The sequence below is a fragment of the Haemorhous mexicanus genome, chromosome 11 (assembly GCF_027477595.1).
Source record: "Haemorhous mexicanus isolate bHaeMex1 chromosome 11, bHaeMex1.pri, whole genome shotgun sequence".
Classification (NCBI taxonomy): Eukaryota; Metazoa; Chordata; class Aves; order Passeriformes; family Fringillidae; genus Haemorhous; species Haemorhous mexicanus.
The window spans coordinates 1521653-1544131 of NC_082351.1; the positions used below are offsets into that span (position 1 = coordinate 1521653).

At 51.1% G+C, this 22479-nt stretch overlaps 1 long non-coding RNA gene across 2 annotated transcripts; it reads left to right on the plus strand.

Annotated features, from left to right (window-relative positions):
• Positions 1 to 11429: 11429 nt before the first annotated feature.
• On the plus strand, positions 11430 to 20004 carry LOC132332094 (uncharacterized). Of its 2 annotated transcripts, none has more exons than XR_009487791.1 (4): positions 11430 to 11549; positions 11744 to 11792; positions 16827 to 17420; positions 18199 to 20004. It is a non-coding gene; the product is annotated as an uncharacterized LOC132332094 (long non-coding RNA). The 2 variants fall into 2 exon arrangements; XR_009487792.1 differs by having other exon boundaries at positions 11449 to 11541.
• The last annotated feature ends 2475 nt before the right edge of the window (positions 20005 to 22479 follow it).

The following is a 22479-nucleotide window of genomic DNA, read 5'->3' on the forward strand; positions in this document are numbered from 1 at the left end:
GCTGCTGTGCAATCACAGGGCTCTGGGACCTCTGTGACCTCAGAGCCTGCTGTGACCTCAGGCTGCTGTGACCCCTGAGCCTGCTGTGACCTCATGGCCTTAGCTGTACCCCTGAGTGTACACCCATCTGTACAAATGGACTGCCATGATTGTAAATGTTTTGCTTCATGAAAGGGCCACTGCTCAGTAAAACCTCTGTTTTGCCTGCTGGCATTGCTGGTCGGTCAGGCTGTGTCCCTGGAGATACTCTTGACTGTTGCAGTCCAAACTTATTTTATTGATTCCATTTTAAATGGTTCATTCTGTTGTAACCCCATGTTTTCCCTGAATTGGTTTACCTGTGGGTTGTACCCTCCCTCAAAACTGTCCCTCATGCCATTCCCCACGCCTTGTTCCAGCTCTTTCCCAGCCTGCCATGGCACCCCAGCCCCTTGGTTCCCAAATCTTTGGGCCAATCCCTGTCTGCAACACCTCTTTGGAATTCCCCTATTCCTGGAAGCCCCACTGGCCCATGTGACCCATCCTCTCCACTCTCCTACCCCAGTGGGCCCCAGACCCTTGAGTAATCCCCTCACTCCTCTCCTGAGGATTCCCTATTTGTCAGCTGCTTGTATCCAGCCCCTGACTTGTATCTTTATAAAACCCCTCGCAGAAGAGAGCAGGGGGGCTTTTCGTCCTGTTGTCTTTGCCTGGAATAAAGTCTTGCTTGTGGAACCTCAGATGGAGGACCTGCGCCTTTCTCCTCTGCCTGGTCCCTGTTGTGGCTCGTGTCTGGCACAGTACAGCAAGTGGCTCCAAAGGTTCTGCCTCTGGTAAATCCCTATCCCGAGGCAGTCCCCTACCCCTGCCGTGTTGCCGGAGTTCTAAGAGGCCAGGTTCTTGCAGTCACTTCACTAATCTACAGGACGTCCCTTCTTCAGTGCCTGCTCTGGTGCTCTGCCATCTCCCACACCAGTGTGTGATTCACATCCTGCAGCCCAGAGTCAGGTTTTTGCAACATTGAAATGGGTGTGCTTGGCAGGATTGCTGGGGATAAATCACTACAGAACTAAACAAAATGGGTGCAGAAAGGCAGGCTGGGCTTGAATAGGCACAGGAATTTTGGAACCAATCAGCTGAAAATAAAAGGAGGAATGCTAAAGGAGTTACTTGTGCACATTTGGGGGTTTATTTTTCTTGTGTGCAAAGCAAAATCAAAAGCTCCTAGATGCCCAAGAGATTGGAAATGTGGAATGTCCTTGGCAGCAGAGTGTCAGACCTCTGGTCCTTAAAACAATTTTATTGTGGTGGAACAGTGGCAGCTTGAGCTGGTGCCTCTGGGGGACGCTGAGCAAAGAACCCCTGGGCTTTGATACCCTCCCAGCTGAAGTGTGATAGTCTGGGGTATTCCTGCTATGTCCGAGAGCCCGGTCACTGGCTGGCACCACAGGTCCCCAGACCCTCTGCTGAGCCATCCCTCTCCTACCGTCGAGGTTAGTCTGTCCCATTTGGCTTTTGTCTCTGATCCACCACCAGAAGCACAAGAGCACGAGGTGCTGAGGATGTAAAAATGCCTGTTCTTGCTGGAACATTGCTGTTGCGTGACACCCCCTGCAGGCCGAGCGGGCAGCCGTAGGGATGTTGTCTCGTCTCCCTGGTCCCAGCCGTGCTGCACACGAGAGCTGCTGGGTGTTGGTGCTCGCTGGGACACGGCCCGGCCCGGCACCACGGGGGGTTACAAAGCATCTTCAAGGAATCCCCACGCGTTAAACCACACGATTTAGCCTGGGATTTTAAGGTGTTTCTCAGTTAATCTTGGAAAAGGCCTAAACAAGTCTCCTATGAATTCTCTCCCTGGCAAGCCCAGTCCCGGCGCCGAATGTCCCTCAGCGTTCTGAGGGCAGTGGCAGGAGCCGGGCGCTCGGCCGGAGCGCCGTGGGGCGGGGAGAGCGCGGCCCAGAGCGAGCCCCTGCCGCCTGGGATGGCCCCAGGAGAGGCGGGCGGGCAGCGGCAGGGCCCTGCCCGAGGTGCCGCAGGCTCCTCTGGCATCGGTTCCGTCCCCTCGGGCGCTGAGCGGTGCCCGGTCCCGGCGCTCTGCCTGCGGGGCTGCGTGTGCCCGACGCCGACGAGGCAGGGCCGGGGCTGTGGCCGCCCTGGGCGCGGGGTGCCGCCTGCTCTGCGGCTCAGCACCGCCCGTGCTGTGCCCGACGGGGCAGCTCCGCCTCAGCTCCTTGCCCCATCGCCGTCCGGGCACGGCGGCTGCACCTGGGCCGCGGCAGCCCCGACCCGGACGGGCCCGGGAGGGCGCCGGGAGGGAGCGCGGGAGGTTCCTGTCCCCTGCGTGCCTCAGCAGAGACTCCAGCCCCACTGCGTGCAGCAGGAGGGGCACAAAGCACCGGGACGCTTATGAGAGCCCACAGCTCTCTCCACATCTGAAATGAGACCCCAAAGCCCCGTCATGTGTCTCAGCAGAGACCCCAGCACCCTGCACACCTTGGCAGAGATCCCAAACCCCCTGCATGCCTCACATAGAATTCCAAATCCCTTGCATGACTTGAAGTGGACCCCAGCGCCCTTCATGCCTCAGAGGCAAACTAAAATATCCCTGTGTGTCTCACAAGGGACCCCAGCCCCTTGTGTGCCTTATGGAGGCCTCCAAAGCCCCCATGTGCCTTATGGGGAAGCCCAGGCCAGCTAGGCCAAGTGTTTTGACCAGGAAATCAAGTGTAGCTGCAGCTGGGTTATTGTGCCTCTGGGGCTGTTCATCAGCCCCATTGGGCCCCAAGGCCACAGGGCTCTTCCCTTCCCCTTCCCCTTCCCCTTCCCCTTCCCCTTCCCCTTCCCCTTCCCCTTCCCCTTCCCCTTCCCCTTCCCCTTCCCCTTCCCCTTCCCCCTCCCCTTCCCTTCCCACCCTCGCCCAGAGGAGCAGACCCTGTGCAGCACCCTGGATCAGTTAGGTCCTATCAAGTGTGTGTTAATTAGGGAGGAGCTTTGTTTTGCCTGCTGGAATTGCTGGTCAGACTGTGTCCCTAGAGATGCTCTTGAAGGCTTCCCTCTTTTCCTGGGCATGCCACTGGAGGAGGTCCAGACCCAGATGATCCCAGGGAAGGAAATGTACCCTCAGCACAAGCACGCTCAGCATGGGCTGCCCCAGCCCTTGGGGCCCCGCCGCTGGTCACAGCAGCCCCTGCCTGGCTCCTGCCTGCCCACCCCGTGGGCATCCACGGCTGCCCCAGGGCATGGAGCTCAGCCAGGGCTGGTGCCGGCTGGGCTTTGCTGCTGCTGCCAACTGGACACTGGGGTGACAGCTCCATCTTTTTATTATAATAGAAGAAGGGGCAATTGACTACCTTGGTGGAGGTGGGGGGGTGTGGGGGGTGTGGGGTGTGTGGGCGGGTGTTACCTTAACTGTTGTTTAGATGGCAGGGCCAGGGGCTCAGGGGCAGAGGAAGGGACTTGATGGTCTCTGGAGGGAATGGAGGTCAGCCAGGCTGGTTTTGGGGTCTCTAGAAGAACTCAGGGATGTGCTGAGATGGGACAGGGTGAAAGAAAAAAATGGACGAAGGTAGCTTTGGGATACACAGGGGGAGAGGAGGTGGCAGAGGGATCTACACGGGCATAGGAGGTTTCCTTGTAGATGGCTTTTCCGGGGTCCTCTTCTCAGGACTCTTGAGAGGGCTGCCCAGGCCCTTATTATTGCTGCAGGAGCTATTCAAGATCTCTGGGGGTGAGGTGCAGCCACTGCTGTCCAAAGTTGCTCCTGTGAAGAGAGGAGGTGGCTGAGGCCCCACTGCCAGTGCCACACAGGGACCCTCCTGCACAGCAGGGCCCGGGGCTGGCAAGGCTCCCCAGCACGGCTGGAGCTGCTGGCACAGCCTGGCCCAGCTGCACAGCTGCCCCTCACGGCCCCGGCGAGCAGGGGACGGCTCTGGGCAGGGTCCCTGGCCAGGAGCGGGCCCCAGAGCACCTCTGCCTTTCCAGGGCAAGCTCGTCCCTGCTCTTTCTCCTCCCCACATTGCTTTGCCTCTGCCCTGTGGCCCTGGGGCTGCTGTGGGCCAGGCAGCCTCAGTGGGAGCCAGCACTGGCTGCAGCCCCAGCAGGCCCCTCAGGACAAGGCCCAGCAATGAAGAGGCCACAGAAAGCACTGGGCAGCAGCAGAACCCTCAGCAGAGTTATTTGGACAATCATGGACTGGCCTCAACTCCACTGCAGCCTCTCTGCGAATGTTTCCTGTCTACATTAGACTTTCAAAAGAAGCTGTTTGAAGGGGAGAGCAACAAAACACTCACCGTTTTCTCTTCCAGGAATACCAGATTCCAAAGCAGCACAACATGAAGACACTCTCAAAAAGAAACAGGCCTGCTATTGGAGCTAGCCAGCAGTCTGTTCCTTTACAGAAACCGCTTCCGAGGCCGTTCTGGGAATCAGGAACACTTGTTGTGGGGCCGGCTGCACCTGTGGGAGCAAGGGGAGTGTGAGACCATGCTGTGCTGCACTGCTGAGCTGGCAGCACGGTGGATCCGGGCAGGACATTCTCCATTTCCCCCAGAGCTGGGGCCTGCAGGCACCTTGCCGCCCCTTGGCACAGGCTGTGCCTTCCAACCAAGCCCAGCAGGCCGGGAGGAGAGCCCGGGGGCGGCGCAGCTCCTTGGGCAGTCACTGCTTCGAGGCACACAGGCAAACCCATCCCTGAGCAGCCCCTGCCAGCCCTGGCCCTCCCTGCCCCGTGACAGCTCCCCCAGCCCCAGGGGACAGAGTCAGGCCCTGTCAGGACCCAGCGCAGCCCCTGCCCAGTCGGGAGCCAGGGCTGGCTCTGGCCCTGGGCTCACGGCAGGGTTCCCACTCGGGGCTGCTCCTGTGCCTTGGGCCTCTGGGCACTCAGGGCCAGCACCGGAGCAGCTGCAGCAGTAGGGACGTTGGTGCATGAGTCCCATTTCCCCAGGGCTGTGAACGAGCTCCAGAGGCCTCCAAGCCTCCAGAGGTGCCTCCAGCTTTGGCTGCTGCCGGCCCATGCAAGGGAAGGCTCTGGGGGATGAGCTGCTGCCACACAGCCCCGACGAGGGCTGAGCCTGGCACAGCAATTACCTCCTGTGCTTGACATCACATTTGTTCCTGAAGCAGGGGCTGGCACCAACACACTGCTTCCTCCGGAGTGTGGCTCCTGCACAGACTTTTGGTCCATCACTTGAAAAAGGAAGAGGCACAGCTGGATCAGATGGGAACGTTCCCCATGAGGGAGCTGGCATCTTCAGGATGCAATGCTTGTAAAAGTCACAGCTCAAGATCAGGAAAATGCCCAGGCTGTTGGGGCTGGGCCACTGCGCTCCCTTGTGCAAACAACAGTGCCTTCTGATCTGCTCAGACTGGGAAATTGCAGGGGATCTCAGGCCCGTGCTGTTTTGGCTGCCTGTCAGGTGATGCCAAATGCCTTCCTGCAGAGGCTGGGGAGAAGTTGCAGCCAGGCCAGGCTGGGAAACAGCCCAGCAGGTTGTGGAAGCAGCAGCGGAGCAGCGAGGCTTCCATTGATCCCTTCCCGCTGTGCCGGGCACGGCGTGTCCAGATGTGCAGCCCAAGCCCCCGTCTGTGGAGCCCCAGGGGAAGGCTGAGGGAAATGCAGCCACCTTGTCCTGCCTTCAGCATTTCCTACTGTGTTTGTCGCAGGAATTCACCTGACTCATGTGACTTTTTGACTCCAGTATCTTGGGTCTTTCCTTTTGGAGAACCTTAAGTGGAAGTAGTTCCATTTCCTAGGAATGGATCCCACAAAGGCCGGGCTCAGCCTGTGGGGTCAGCAGGGACACACTACTCACCCCTGTGATGGTAGCTGGGCTTGTGTGAAGTAACCAGAAAAGGAGCAGGATAAGTCCTCCCTGCAGTCACCCCTGTAACTCAACAGCCACAGAAGCTTCTGTCACCTGGTCCTGCCAGGCTGTCAATGATTACTCCTTGGTGGGAGAGTGAGAACATACCTTCAGGAGGCTCCAACGGCTTCAAAACTTTATTCAGCCAATCTAATGGAGAAGCCCTCCCAGCAATCTCATCTAGAACGGAGCACAGATGAGAACATTTTTCAGGGCATGCTGGGACCCCTCTTCTGCCTCTGGGAAATGGGCACAGCAAGGCTGTGGGAGCCAGATGTCAATGGACATGGCCAAAGGTGCACAGAGGCCTGGCGAGCTCTGGGCAGGCTTCTGGTCACTCTCCACCCTCTTTGAAGTCCCTCTACAACATCCCTGGAGGGGAAACTTGAGCAGCCCAGGACCTGCTGGGATTTTCTCCCTCAGACACAGAGGAAATCTTCCCTAAATCCATGGGGAAAAATGCAGTAGGCAGTGCCACAGCCATCCCTGCCTCCCTCTGTCCCTCCTGCCCCCTTTCTGCTGGGACACTGCCCACTACTCAAGGGCAAACAGCCAGGCCCTCTCAGGACCCACCGGAGCCTTGCTCTCCCCCTCTGCCCTTTCCCCACCACGGGCACCCCGTGCAGCTGCTCCCAGGTTTCGGGATTTCCATGTCTCCCACGGACGGACCCGAGCAGGATTTCTCAGTACCCGAGTGCCCTGAGCCTGCTCGGGATGATTCCTCTGGGCTGTGTCCATCTTGACTGGGCTGTGCCCACACTGCCAAGCAGCAGAGAGGGCAGCTCAAGCCTCAGCAGGGCTCAGGCCCAGAGGCACAGCAATTACCTCCAGTGACGGTGCCTGGCATCGCCTCCCTTCCTGCAGCAGAGCCTGTCAATGAGCCACTGCTTCTTCCGGGAAATGCCGCTTTCTGCACAGCCTCTCCTTTCATTTCTGGAGAATGGAAAAGAGACCGCTGGATCAGATGGAATCATTCCTCATTGGGAATCGAGAATGTGACAACATCAGGAGGAAATGCTTGCGAAAGGCATGGATAAGCATCTGAAAACACCCTGGATATTGGGACTGTCCCAGACTCGTCTCTTTTCCGAACAGTCCCTACACCTCCCCTGCCTGGAGACCAGGAAATTGCAGGGGATCTCAGGTTGTGCCTGGCCCATGGTGCAGTTTGGGCTGCCTGTCAGCTGATGCCAAATGCATTCCTGCAGAGGCTGGGGAGAAGCTGCAGCCAGGCCAGGCTGGGAAACAGCCCTGCAGGGTGTGGAAGCAGCAGCAGAGCAGCGAGGCGGCCATGGAACCCTTCCTGCTGTTCTGGGCACGGCGTGTCCAGATGTGCAGCCAAAGCCCCTGGCTGCTGAGCCCCAGGGGAAAGCTGAGGGAAATGCACCCACCTTGTGCTCTCTGCAGCATTTCTATCAGCATTTGCCTCGTGTGTTTGGGTGGTTCCAGGGATATCTTGTCTGTTGCACCTTGGATCTTCCCTTTTGGAAGTCCTTAGAGCAAAATATTTCCATTTCCTAGGACTGGATCCCACAAAAGCAGGGCTCGGCCTGTGGGATCAGCAGGGACACACTACTCACCCCTGCGATGGGAGCTGGGCTTGCGTGCAACATCCACCAAAGGAGCAGGAAAATTCTTCCCTGCAGACACCCCTGTAACTCAACAGCCACAGAACCTTCTGTCATCTCAGCTCATCTGCTCAGGCACCACGGAGCCGCAGGAGCGGTGAGGGGATGGCACAGGGCGAGGGCACACCCGTGCATGGCTCTTTCCTGGCACCTGCAGCGATGCCCCCCTGGCCAAGCTTTGGGCTCTGAGCTGGCAGCTCTCCCAGGGAAAAGGCCTTGACCTACCCTGCCCATCTCCCAGAGGCTCAGTCCTGGACGTGGGCTGGGAAGCTGCACCACCTTCACCAACAGGTTCAGCTGCAAAGAAAGGCAGGACAGAACAGCTCCCGTGGCACTGCAGGAGATCCTCAGGCTGCAGGCAAGGCTCAGCCCTGGGGCACAGGCCGAGGCCTGACTCTTTCCTGCCCTGCTCTTCTCCGTGGCTGCACAGTGCACACAGAAGGACACAGTGGCATTGTACACGGGAGGGAGATGGACAGCTAAATGCTCCATCTTCCCACTGATAGTGATACTGTGGGATTGCTCAACGCTCCAGAAGGGAGCATGCCAAGGTTTTCAGAATTCTTTCAACCTTGAGATTATCTTAAGGGAAATAGCTCATGATTGAGCTCTTGTCACATGGACACTGATTATTCTCTTAGGAAAGGCACACTGAAAACTTCCTCCAACATCCTCCAAGAACTTCAAACCATCATTCATCAGGAGTTCCAGGAAACTTTTGTCATGATTCCAACCTAGAAGGGAGCAGAGACCAGAACCATTTCCATGGTGTGCTGGGATCTCCTTCTGCCTTAGGGAACTGGGCACTGCAAAGGGCTCGGGTAAGGCCGTGGGAGCCAGATGTCAATGGACAAGGCCAAACTGCACAGGGGCCTGGGCTGGCTCCTGGCCACTCTCCACCCTCTTTTCATGCCCTATGACACATCCCTGGAGAGGAAACAGGCGCTGCCCAGGTCCCATGGGGGCTCTCTCCCTCCCCCAAAGGAAACCCTCCCTAAAGGCCCGGGGAAAACCATCCCCAGCGCTTCCCGGGGAGCAGGGAGCGCTGTCCCGGGAAAGGGGAGCCAGGCTGCCGGCTCACCTGCTCTCCGCGCTTGCAGCGGAGCAGCCTGGGCAGCCCTGGCAGGCAGGGCCACGGCCAGGAGAAGCAGCAGGAAGAGGCGCAGAGCAAGGGCCATGGTGCCTTGCCCTCTGCCAGTCCCGCAGCTCTTGCTGCCACAGCTGTGCTGACACTGCTGTGACTCCAGAGCCTGCTGTGACCTTCAGGCTGGGGCAGGATTGTCTACGATGGATCTCAAGATGTGCCCTCCCAGTGAGGAGAGCATGTCCTACCAGGCAGCTGCACCCAATATTTCAAGTTTTTGGCGGTTCTTTTTTTTAATTTTTTTTTTTTTTTACTAGAACTGTGTTTTATGGCAATGAATATGTGAGACATTTCATGGTTCTACATGGAATAGCCTTGTCAAGTCCAAAATTCAATTCACATCGGTGATTACCACTATTGCAGGCAGGACCAGTCCTGCCACACAACACTGAGTGTGTGCTGTGTGCTCAGTGCTCAGTTTTGGGGCACGATTGACATGACAACTAGGCCTTGTAATCCCCAAAAGCAATGTCTGGTCAGTGTGTGTACATAGGCAGCCTCATACAGCTGTTCATGATTAAACCTGCCCAGTTACTGGGTTTTTTTCAGTCATTAATCCATTCACTCTAATTTCCTAGCTGCTGTACAACACATGATGTATTTAAAAACAGATGAGGAATGACTGACACGGTTTCTGTACCCCTGGCTAAAAGCAGTACCCAAATAGTACTGTCTTGATAACTATTCAAGCCTTACAGCGAAGTGTTTTTCTACATTACACAGAGTTATCAAAGAAATAAGGTGTTCCTACATCACTCAAACTATTTTACTTATTATTTCCTTTGTAGCTAATTTATTTGAGAGATGGAGGAACCTGTTAACTTCTTATCAATAATCTAATTGAAGGCTCACTAGAGAGATTTAAATTTGAACTTGAAAAAATCTGTACCCAGGTGAAAAGACAGTCACCCTAAATCTTTAAAGAACATGCAGAAAATATAAACTTGCTATGAATTTTTCTCTCTTTTCATTTTAGAAATTGCACACTTTCTATCCTATAAGTGCTAACTCCCTACTCAGTCAAAAATGTATTTATTAGAAACCATAGCTGTTGATCAGTACCTCACAAAGTCCTTACATATCAAAGTTATTATAATAAAAAAAATTAATAGGACTAAGATTCAGAAGTTTATTCCAAAATTATGACTCAAAGGAGACACATCTGCCCTTTTCAGAGCAGCACTCCTGGCAAATATGCTGCGATAATTACTCCAAGTCAGTTGTGCCGGTGAGCCAGCGAGGTTCCGGGCGCTGTCGGAGCGAGCACGGCCGTGCTCGTTCGGGGCTCCCGCCCCATCTCGTGAGCTCCGGGGGAAGTGCAGCAGCACCGAGCGCTCCTCCTCGCCCTGCTCTCGGGGAAACAGGCAAGATGCACTCGACATTACAGATAACACGCAGTACAGCAGCCAGGCGGATTTACTTCATAAACTTTCACCTCTACAAGATTAAAAACTGCATTTTAGCTATTAAAGCTTGATGATTTAGTTTGTTCAACATGCGAAGTATCTGCCCTACCCAGTCAGTAGCTGGGTCATTATTTAATCTGTTCATTGCTCTCATGACCACCATCAAGGCACACGTTCCCTTCCTGAATCTGGTCAAAAAATTACTACGTTTGAAGTGAAGCAGGACACCAGACACACAAAAACTTCATCATTCCAACTCTATAAACTTAAAAAAAAAATTGTTAAGAACTGACAAGTTTCATTGTTTAAAAAATTTCTCTAAAGAAAAAATTCTGACAAGAATATATTGTACATTCACACAGTTTTGTTTACTTCAATATTTGACACTGAATGTCATGATATATATAGTTACATATAATTATAAATATTATATTGAGTATTATAGCCAATACCTTTATTTATTAGAATCAAGACCAATCCCAAAAATCTTGTGAAAATTAAGAGACATGGAAAACAAATGCTGTGTTTGAAGTTCGATTTTAAACATAGCATTTCTCTCCCTGAGCTTGTATGAGTCCTGATGAGTTTGTTATTGCAGACACACCAAGGAGCTGAAGGACCGCTTCTGCTGCTCTGAAAAACTCTGAGGCTCCCTGCAGACTCGGTGCAATCCCCAAACGTTACAAAAATCAATCAGGAGTACAGTGAGAAAAGTTATTTGGACCCTAGTGAGGTGGTGGTGTGCCTGCAGTGAGAGGATCACAGGAATTGGCCTTGAGCTGAGACAGAGGAGATTCAGATTAGGTATCAGAAAAATGTTTTCACTGTTGAGGTGGTCGGGCATTGGAGGGGCTGCCTGCTCAGGGCAGTGGCGTAGTCACCATCCCTGGGGGTGTGACAAAGGTGTCTGGGTGTGGCGCTGGGTGCTTTAGGGGGTCACAGAGTCAGTGCTGGGTGACATTAAAGGGCTCTTTCACACTTTCTGATGGTTCCACGACTCTGTGAGATGGGCCACGAGGAGGCCAAGGCCCCTGAGCCCGGTAATTGGTGCTAATGCCGCACCCAACGCCCGAGGGGCACAGGCCGGGCCGCGGGGCAGACTCAGAAAGGGCAGGGCAGGGCCGTGGGGCAGACACGGGCGGGGCGGGGCAGGGCCGCGGGGCTCACCCCCGGCAGGGCCGAGGTGGAGGCGGGCAAACGGCGGGCGCGGCCCGCGGCCGCCGGGGGCGCCATTACGGGACCACCGTAGAACGCGCCCGAAATAAATGGCGGAGGGGGGACGGAGCTCTTTTCATAGCTGACCAATGAAGAGCTGCATTCCCAGGCGGGGCGGGACCTCGCGGCCCCCCAGCCAATGGGAGCGGGAGGCGGCGGGTGATCGACGGGCGGGCGGCGGCTGCGGCGGGCGGGGCGCGGCGCCCTTCCCGTGGTGCCGCGGGAGCGGCGGCCGCAGCGGCCGCGACTTCATCCGGGTCCCGCAAGTACCGGGACGGCGGGGCCGGGCGGCGGCCGCGGGGCCGGGGGTACGCGGGTACGCGGGAGCGGCCGCGGCGTCGGGGCGCGCCGGGGGGAGGGTGGGGGCGGAGGGACTGAGCGGAAGGGCCCTTACGGGCGGGCGCGGGGCCTCGGCCCGGGCTCTCCGCCGCCTCTGCCGCGGGCCCTGTTCATTGTCCTTATTCCCCTCATAGATGCCTTTTCCCCTCGTTCTCCCCCGCTCTTCTCCAGGCTCACTGGAAGGTCCGGAAGTGCCGCCCCCGGGAGCCGCCGGCGCCAGGTACGTCACTGCCGGGGCCGGGGGGACCTTGGCCGGGGGAGCCCCCCTGGTACCGGGGCCGGGCGGGGCTCAGCCCTGCCCCGGCACCGTGAGGGCGGCAGCGAGGGCTGAGCTCGGACCGAGGGGCGAAATGTGAAGAAAATCCTTTAGGAAGTAGGTGGAAGTGCTTTGGCGGCCCAGCCCCTGTCAGGGGGCACGGGGGCTGCGCGGGGCTGTCGTTTGTAGCGAGCACCATTGCCTGGCGCGGGGCTGCGCCCGCCGGGCCCATCGCCCTCGGCGACTCCCGCCGGATCCGCACGAACGACCTGTTCTGGAAGCGGGTCAGGAGCGGCACCGGGGCCAGTGCGGCCCTGCCCGGCAGCGTGTGGGGTGACACGGGCACTTCGCAGCCAGGGCTGCTTACGGCGGGCTCGGGGCTGGCTGCGCACCTGAGCAGCAGCACCCCGGTGGAACAGAGGTGCCGTGGTGTAACACGTACCTGCAGTTTCTGTCCGGAGCTCTAGCTGGCCTCTGGGTGTTGCAGAAGTGGTTCTTACCTTTGGCATGGGCAGCTCAGCCCCCGGGCCAGCTCAGGGCTCAGCACGTGTAGGTTCCCTTGCAGGGCTGGTGGTGGCACACAGCAGGGTCCGGCCCTGGCACGCCGCAGCTGCTTCTGCTGGTGACTTTATTCTGGCACGGCTCAGTCAGTTTTAGATGGAGGTGTTACCCCATCAAATTCTCGTTTTTCTATTTTATGTTACAACTTTCCACGAGACTGGCAGAACACTGAAAGAGGCTGCCCAGGGAGGGTGTGGAGACATCTCCAGACTCCTCTCTGGAGACATACCAAACCTACTTGGATGAATTCCTGTGTCACCTGCTCTGAGTGACCCTGCCTTGGCAGGGGGTTGGACTAGATAATTTCCAGAGGTCCCTTCCAGCCTTAAAATTCTGTGATTTATTTTAGGAGTGAAAACTCAACCTGATGATCAAGGTCGGAATAATCCTTGTTTAGTGATGTGCCTGTCCCACCTTGTTGGTGCTGATGTCTGTCTGTACTGCTCTGCACAGGGAGTTTTGTGACTGAAGTGCTTAATTGGCAGGGAAAACGTGCTCCCATTCAAACTGTACTCAGTAGCAATGCTCAATAGCAGCAGTGGGGCAAATTGAATCCTTCACAGAATTTTTGAGAAAATCAATCTGTCCCTTCAAAAGCAATAACTTAAATAATATTTAAGAAACAGGGCATATTCAAACATCCCCAGCTGCCAGGGGCCTCACAAACACTTTGCAGTGGCTTCTGTTGTCTAATTTGACCAGTTCTGTTCACAGCAACACTCAGATGTTTAATAGTCTGAACTTCCAAGAAGATTTTTGCAGTGATGGTTGAACCTTGCTGCAGTCAACATGCAATAATGGGCTAATAAGGGGTTTTTTGCCCTATGATAGTTAGCTTCATGAAGAGGGACCTAGTAAATAGCTGTATTGTGATATTTTTAATGGGAATTTGCTGGCTGTGATTTTTTTTTTAACCGAGTTTTCTAAGTTGTCCTCTGTGTATCTTTTGTGCACTCTCAAATCGCATAGGTCATGCTAGGAAATGATTTTGCATACTAATACTGGAGATTTAGTACTTCCTTAGTCTAAAGGAAGTTTAGATAAAACATGAGTTCACTTTGTTTTCCAACTGCAATGAGCTGCATCCTTACTTCACTTTCCTTTCGATAAATGTCTTCTGTATTTTCCTCTGTTTTTAGTGGTGGAAAACATCAGTTCATTTGCAAATAGTGAAAGGACTTAGAGAGGGTAATAGATGGTTGTTTATCTTGCCAGTTAGTAACATAACACAGCAATCTTGAAATATTTTTTGCACTGACTTTCTTGCTGAATATGCGTAATTGTTATCATATGTAAACTTTTTGCAGAAAAAGCCTACTTGCTCTTAGCATGTTCTAGAGACATAAATCTAGTGAATAAATACACAGTTGTTTATTTCATCTATATATGTGTATATATACACCCACACACATTCACGTTTGAAGCAGGGCCAGATAACCAAACTGATGTTTTCCTTTGAGAAGGGCACTGAGGCCTTCGTAATGTTTGAGGCTGAATTTATTTATTTGTTTATTTTTTTTAATATAGATCTCCCTCTCAGTGTTCTGAGAGGAGGGTACTCAAAGAGGAGTAGAAAATGCGACCATTTTGGTGTAGTCATTCTCAGACCTTCCTAACATTTCCAGCAGCACTGTGCAGTGCTGTGGCACATGCACCACTTGGATGCAGAGAGTTTAGTACTAGTGCCATAAAATCCGGTGTGTGTAGGGAGAGAGGCCAGGATTTGTGTTCTGTGTTCATGGCAGAAATCGTTAACTGTGTTCACAGACTTTACTTTTCCACAGGAGATGGGATTCACTCTGTGCTTTAGTGGGCAGTGGTGACTTCCCATTTCTCTCAGGCCATGGCTGCTGGGTATTTATATTCCATCTATAACTGCATGGTTAGAAAAAGAAATTGAAACCAAACACACTAATTGAAAATGTAGCCCAACAGTAATGTCTTGTGATAATTACTTAAAGCCATAATGCTCTGTGTTAATTAAATGCAAATGGGTAGAGATTTTGGAAAAAAAACCTGTATTTCCAATTGAGGCAGCAGAGAAAGGCATTATTGGTAGCAGTCAATGCTATTAATGTTAATGTTGTGTAAAAAATACCACTGTGGACATGTATTCCTGTCTGGGTGTGTGGACTCTGGTGCTGCCCAAATGCCCATCTGTGCATTTGTATGTGGTGGATCTGCTTGTTTCCCTTTTCTCCTCAGTCTAGTTTCCCAGTTCAGAGCAGCTTTCTGGTGTGATTTACTCTTAATCCAGCGTATTGCTGCTCAGTGGGCTGGCAGGTCCAAAAGGAGATAATAAATGTTTCCATTTTGGGTCTGCATAGGGGAAGAAGAGGTGCCTGGGTTTGAGCTGGGAGAGGTTACCTTCAGATTAGCAGATGATTAAGATTAAGACAAAGGAAGGTACAATCCAAAACTGAATATGGAAGAGGAAACATTTTTAGTTTATGCTGAGACTTTGTGTCAGTCACCGTCTGGTTTTCCTGAGCTTGTTTTGGGAAGAGGGGCTGAGATGTGCCCATTGCATGTGATGACAGGCAGTGCAGGGGTGGGTGAGTAAAGAGAGGGGAAGTGGTATCAGGAATAATTAAGTTTATATTAATTGTGCTACTCCCTTTCTTCCTGTTGTGCACTCCAGTCACACAAAAACCCCACAGAACGAGTACATTTGAGGCAGGAGCCTGCATCAGTCACTTAGGATGCTCAGCACAGCTGGAGAAGGTGGTACACTTCACTCAGCAAGCTCCTGGGATTCAGGAAGTGTGGTTTCAGTGCAGGGAGTGCTGCTGGAATCCAGGAGTAAAACTGAGGAATTGGTGTTGGAGCTGTTGTGTAAATTTGGGAGCTCCATCGTGTGGTGGGAGCTGTGCAGCCAGAGCTGCAGCCTTGGGAGCTGCAGCTGCTGAGATTGTCCAGCTCCACAGTTGGAGTCACTTTGTCCCCTTGTGCTGCTCTGGGGATTTTAAACACGTGCTGGAAGGAAAAGCAGCCCTTGGGAACCCTTTTTTAATGGGGAAAGCAGATGACTCGGAGATTGTTTAAAGCTTGTCTCTCACAATGTGTTGTGCTGAAGGAGTGGATGTGCAGGTGCATGACCCTGAGCTCCTGTGCTGCACTTGCTTTGACATCACCAGCATGGTGACATCAGCAGCAGGGAGCTTCTGCAGCTCTGGATTCACTGGGGATGAGAACACACCAGCTCAGTAGAGGCTGTGGCAGCAGTATAATTTGTCAGGCTTCCCTGCTGCTCTGAGTGTTAGAACCCCCTGCTGCACGGTGTGAGAGAAGCAACCCACAGCAGGCCCCCAGAGGGACCTGGCAGACCTCACCTGTCCCAAGAACATGGCAACTTAGGTGATGCAGCTTGGAAAGACTGTTAGAAATAATCCACAAGTAAAAAATGCCCCAAAATGCAGGATAAATGTAAAGCAGAATACTAAAAGTTGTTTGATACATGTCAGGTTGGTTAGGTTTGCAGCTAAGCTTTGCCTAAAGGTGGAGAAATGAAACAGATCAATTCTAGGTTTACTGTAATCCTTGTGTCTTTCAGGCTTAATATTAAAAAGAAGTGCAGAAGCATTGCCTTACGTTTTGTAAAATTTAAACAGGAGTGTAACACCTCTCCAGGTTTTCAACGTGCTTTGAACATTTTCAGTACATCACAGAGCCATCAGCTTCAGACACAGAACGTGGGACTTCATTAACTTCCTGGGGTCACTATCCAACTGAAGGTGCAGAGTTGGTGCTGTGCAGTTCAGCTGCAGGCCAGGATGCCTTTCCCCCTGAAGAATGGGAGTTCACAGGGATTCTGCTCAGCTGCTGGTGGCTGGGATGCAGGAGCAGGGAGCTGAAAGCAATGTCGGCTTCCTTGCCAAATATCAGCTCTGCCAGATCTGATTTAAAAGGATGTGATGGGGGCCAGTGCTCTGTAAAGGTTTGACTCTGGCCCAGAGTTGCTGTTCTGATTTATTCCTGCGTTGGGCATCAGGACCAAGTACATGCGTCCACGCTGAAGTTTATTTTCCGGTAGATGTGTAAGTTAGCAAAAGCACATAATTGGGATTTATACCAGTTACAGGTGAGATTTTAAGGTTGATTCACCCAAATTTGTCATGACTATTTGTATAAAGGATTCTGTAGTAAGGCACTGAGGGGGCTGGAAAGTAATTTGATTTTGTGGCTGTCCAAGGAATAACGTCATCCCTTTATGTGAGCACACGGGATCATGCGCTGTGTGCTTGGCAAGGACACCAGCGGGCATGAGGGGTGCTCTTGTTCTGTGCAGGCTTTGTTTGGAGAGTGGGCTGGAAACTGCAGGCTGCAACTGGGATCAAGTACTAGTAAAATGGATCGAATGTTTTAAAAACTGCTTTTCTCTAGACATTTTCAGCTGTTGTATAGACTACCTGGACAAACAGTCCTTTTCCTTTCCAGCCCTGTTCTTCATAGCAAGCTGTCCTTGCTACGAAGGGAATTCTGAGTGACGCATCTGTCTGGCAAGTGTTTTCATTTCAGTATTCAAAGATGATGTTGAGCTGTGTTAATGTGGAAATTGGCTTTAAAGTTACATCAGAGGCAGTTAGAGAAACTCGGACTTCTTTCTGATGGGAAAACATGTCTTTTCAGTGGCCTTTTGGTAAGGCAGTTTAACAACTAAATGTCAAGATAGAGGCCATAATCTTATTAAATTTTGTTTCTAATAAAAGAATTCCTGTGCACAAGGCTTAATGTAATTTAAGACTAGCAGAAAAAGCTCCAAGCAGTACTTTGGACAGTGGGTGATTTTTTTTTTTTTTTTTTTTTAGCTATTGCTGCAATAGGTGAAAAGGCCACTCTGTGTAATAATATTTTTTTAATCAGGATTACAAATATTAGGGCCTCATCTGTATAAATCAGTCACATAGCTGTGGTCCTAGATTGCATTATTTTTAAGTTCTAAAGAGGAAGAAATATATGTCTGCCTACAGTGTTGCTGAGAGCCTTTTCTTCTGATTTCAGGTGAGAAGTGACACCTGTGGAACACGACTGGTAATTCAACAGAAGTTTAATGACTGTAGTTGCTATGACTGCTACAGCTTGCTTACTTAAGACCCAGACAATTAGGAAAATTTTGAAATTAGGAAACCTTATTTTTAAAATAACTTCCTTCTGTGACTAGGGGGAGCAAGGGGAAGGCTTTTTCTTTGGTGAGTATTGTAAATGCTGTCTGCAGCTAGCCTGACTTGTCTTGACTGAAGCAGCAATCCTGCCCCAGCTCTGAAGATGCCTGCACTGTGGGATGAGGTAGTAGGTTGTATAGTTTTAGGGTCATACCCACCACTGGGAGATAACTATACAATCTACTGTCTTTCCTAAAGCAGCAGATAATCAACAATGGAAGCTTCTCAGTTGTAAGCTCAACGTCAGATTTTGCAGAACTTCTGTGCTTGTAGTGCTTATGACAGGACAAAATACTTGTGTAATAGCTGTGGGAATTGTGTATAGATTTTTCTAGTTCTTGGAAAAGCTAGGTTTCATTCTGCATTAATTTTTCTGCCCTAATGAGTAAAAAGTTAAGAATAGATTATTCCTGTATGTGTATGGTGGGGTAATCAAATACAAATTTCTGGTGTTCCAGTTGTTGTATCAAACATCCTTCAGAATAAAACTGAGGTTGGCTGCTGAGCTCTTGATAAGTCTGTGCTTCTCTGTCAGAGTGAGGTAGTAGATTGTATAGTTGTAGGGTAGTTATTTTACCCTGTTCAGGAGATAACTATACAATCTATTGCCTTCCCTGAGGAGTAAAACAAACTGCACTCCCTTGCAGCCACTCCTGGGCTAAAAGCACTCCTGGAGTGAAACCAGATGAATTCAGGGTTGGAAAACAGCAGTGCCAGAATCTACAGGACTGACAGTCAGTGTGAATGGTGCAACCCCACAGGATATCCTTGACTTAACATAACTTTGCTCTCAAGGTGAGTGGCACAGTGCTGGCTGGGAATGGAAAATGCCCGTGCTTTAAGTACAGAGGGAAGCCACTTAGGAGAATGTAAAATACAGAGAGCTCAAGCTTGTGCATTGGGACTTAAACTCTTCTGGCACCCCAATTTCCATAGTGCATTAAAACTCTGTGACTCCCAACTGCTTGGTAGAAGTTGGAGGGAAAACTTATTATTACCCTCTATTAGTAAGTCTGCATGTTTTTCTGCACCTTTTCCAGATCTAATGCAAAATTTAAGTGTTGGCCGATTTTCGCCAAAACTGACCTTTCACCTTTCTGGGGTGGTGTGAAGCTATGGAGTTTGAGCATCCAAGAACCAGAACTTTTCTCTGAGGTGGTATTGTTTCTGTAAAAATACTTTTAAAGTTTATTGCATTCTCTTTCCTCCTGCTGTGCTTGATGTACCCAGTCCTTAACTGGTTCTGTGCTAGCATGCCCTGCAAGCAGCTTGCTGAAGTAACAAAAAACCCTACAGAAATAAATGCTTTTGGGATGGGAAGTTCAGCTTAGGCAGAGTGTAAATGGAGCCATTGGTGTGTGTTCCAGGCAGCGAGACACTGTTTGTCAGTGCTGACAGTGTCACCTCGGAGTGTGTGCCCAGCCAGGGCAGAAGAGCAGAGCAGCTGGGGAGCTAAAGTCCTGCAGAGAGTGAAGAACGGCACAGAGGAAGTGTGGGGCTCCTAGGAAGAGGTAGTAGGTTGCATAGTTTTAGGGCAGGGATTTTGCTCACAAGGAGGTAACTATACAACCTGCTGCCTTTCTTAGGGCTTTATTATAACACCAGGACCTTTTGGGCTCCAGCCTGCAAACAAACCTCTGCAGATTTGGCACATGGAGAGAAAGGACAAGGTATTTCTAAGCGTGCTGAGGCTTAATGAAAACTGTGTTTGGCAGATTTGGTCCCCAGTGGAAGTGTAGGAATGCTGGCTGGAATGCAGCAGGGTGACACTGGGGCTGCACGTGCCACTCTGGGGACACTGGGCTGTGGTAAGTAAGAGGCTGTGCTGGGAAGGCAGCTTGTTCCAGAGTAAGCTGGAGGCCCCTGAGGTTAGGGTGGAGGTGGTGTGAGCTTCTGAACATCAAGGTTCAGAACTGTGCACACAGGTACTGTGCTCTGGTACTGTGTGCTCACAGGGAGCTGAAATGCACCTTCCTTCGGCTTTGTGCATTTCAAGTGGAAAAACTCCAGTTTTCCTTCCCCAAAAGTATCACATTCCAGCTCCCCTGAAAGCTGGTGCTTTCTCACCAGGCATGGGCACTCTGAGTGAAACAAGCTCTCAGTGGTGCATTATTTACAGTGCTGCAGGAGGGAAGTTTCCAGTTAAAAATGGTGGCGTGGTTTCTCATGGAATTGTTAAAAATCACTCCATGTTTTTTGATGTAATTGCAGTGCACCACAGCAATAGTTCTGGTAGGGCTCTGTCTGGGCACTGTTCTGTGTGGGATACTGTGATGTCAATTCTGAGCACCTTGCAGCATCAATGTGCTCTGCTCACGCCAGCCACTATTTAAATTGCAAATCAGACACAGTCCTAGCTTATAAACATGTTGAATACTGCTTATGTTGAACATTTTGTGTGAATTTAACTACACCTTTTTGATTTAGTTAATAAAATACAGCATTTTGTGTAACTGATGGTGAATTGCCTTTACTTTCTCCTAAATGAAGATGTAAATTTTAGAGGAAAAAACAGTGCCCATATTGAAATAAACTCAAGGGCATGTTTGGTCTTCACTATAATTCCAACACTATAGTGTTAATTATTCTAGTCTTAACTTTTATTTAAGATCTTTGGTACAAGTCTTCATTGCTTGAGTGGGGAGCATCTATTTCCTGCTGAATGTGCAGGAGCTTTGTTATTCCAGACCTGGTTTCCCACCATGATTTTAAATTGCTGCATAAAAATCTTGACTAGTCCTAACATAATTGCAGCTGGTAAGGTGTCTACAGGTAAGGCTCAGGCAGAGAAACACCAGTAAGTTTGATTTTGGCAGTACCAAATACCTTAAAAGCTTTAATGTACCTAACATTTTATAGATATAAGTGGTATACTTACAAAAGGTTTAAGTCATCTGCTACCCACTGCAGCTGCTGGTTCAGCAGTTTTGTCTCACCAGGTAATTTCTCACCTTGATGTGTCGTGGATTTCACCCAGTGGGTGGGAGCTGTGCAGTGGGCTCAGGGTTGGTTTGCCCTTCCCTTGTGTGTATTCCAAGGGGTGCAAGGATGAGGGTGCCAGGAACCCTTGTAATACAGACAGTGGTGAAAGAATGCTCAACAGGCAGTGCAGGAAGGGCTGCAGCAATAGTGGGGACTTGTTTACCACCCATGGTGCAGTGACTGTGTCATGGTGGTCTTGGGAACATTCCAGTATTGCTCCAAAAATAGAATACACAGCCCCAGCCCAGATCCATGTCCCAGGAGAGCAAGTTATGTGCTATGCTCTTCCCTGCAGAAAGGTGTGCTCTGAATTCCTCCTGTATGAAATCTGAGACCTGTTTGGTTTTTCTGGGAGAGAAACCACTGCCAGGGAACATCCCTGTGCCTGCAAAGGGGCTCTGGGTGCTCGTGCCATGGTCATGGTAGGGGAACTTGATGCATTAAAAATTGAATCCTTTTGTTGAGACCTTGGGGCGTGGCAGCTGAGATTTTTCCATATAGGAGGGATGTGGAACTGCTGGAGAGAGTCCAGAGGAGTCCCTGGGCCAGCTCCCAGGGCTGGAGCCCCTCTGGAACCAGGCTAGAAGAGCTGGGAATGTTCACCTGGAGAAGAGGAGGCTCCAGGGAGAGCTCGGAGTCCCTGGCAGGGCCTGATGAGGATCCAGGAGAGCTGGAAGGGACTGGGGACAAGGCATGGAGGGACAGGACACAGGGAATGGCTCCCACTGCCAGAGGGCAGGCATTTATGGGATAGTAGATACTGGCAGTGCTGGGTTAATGGTTGGATTCTATCCTTTTCCAATCTGAAAGATTCTGTGACATCTTTATGCCAAAAAGTCCTTCTTGCTCTGTCCCTGGGTAAGCAGCAAGCTGCACTCTCACAGGTGCAGACAGGTTTTTGCTTTACAAGAGAAATTATAAAATACCTGACATGTATGCAAGGGGAAAACAAAAACCATTGAAAGAGAGGAAGACAAGTCTCAGATACACTGGTCAAGAGACAAGTTCAGCTAAGATACTGCTTTCACCTGAGCCTCCGAAAAGAATAGACATCCCTCAATTCTACAGCCATCAGAGCATGGTGTGGTCTTCAGCCCCCAAGCACAAGCTGTGAATTTAATGTCATAGTTCTGTAAAGATGAGTCCTGGCAGGAACTACTGGAGGCATCGGATGTCAGTGTATGTGTTGTTACAACATGATAAATCAGATTTGTTCTTATTTGTTCTATTGGTTGTAGTGAAATTGGATTTTTAGGCTAGTTTGTTTCAGACACTTGAAACCACTCCAGTGAAGAGGCATTGGAAAATCAGACACTGTTCTCTTCCAGCCTGTTGTATTAAAGCAATCTTCAAAATAAAGCTATTACAAGCCACATAATGCTACTAAGGACAGTATTTTTGGCAATTGAAAAGGTCCTTTCTGAAATAGGAGAATGTTTCTGAAAAAACACTCCTTTGACATTAAAACTCTATATACAGATGATGTCGAGCTGGTTACTTAAACCCAGCACAACATAAAAGCAGGGAAAGGATCAAGTCATGGAAGTCCCAGTTCTGTAAAGGAGTTTGCTACTCCTATGCCTCACCTTATGTATTACGCAGCCTTTAGTACACTGCCAACAACTCTGTGTAAATGAAGGGAAAGGAGCAACCAGTGGTCAATCAATCCCAGTGTCCCAAAATGCTGCCACACTTAATCCCTGATACTCAGCTGGAAGTGGCTTCTGCAGTAGCTCTCTAAAATGAAGAGGGATAAGGAAGAAAAGGAGAGGTGTAATTTGAACTTCCTGACTCACAGTGTGCCTGCTGCAGCCGTTGGTCCTGGTACAATACACTGAAGGGCTTCTGCTGAAAGAGCAGCCAGAGCCTTCCCTTGATGTCTGTCTGCAGAGAGCAAGGCTGAGGCTGTTCTCAGAGCTTGATAGAATTCCTGATGGCTTCTTCAT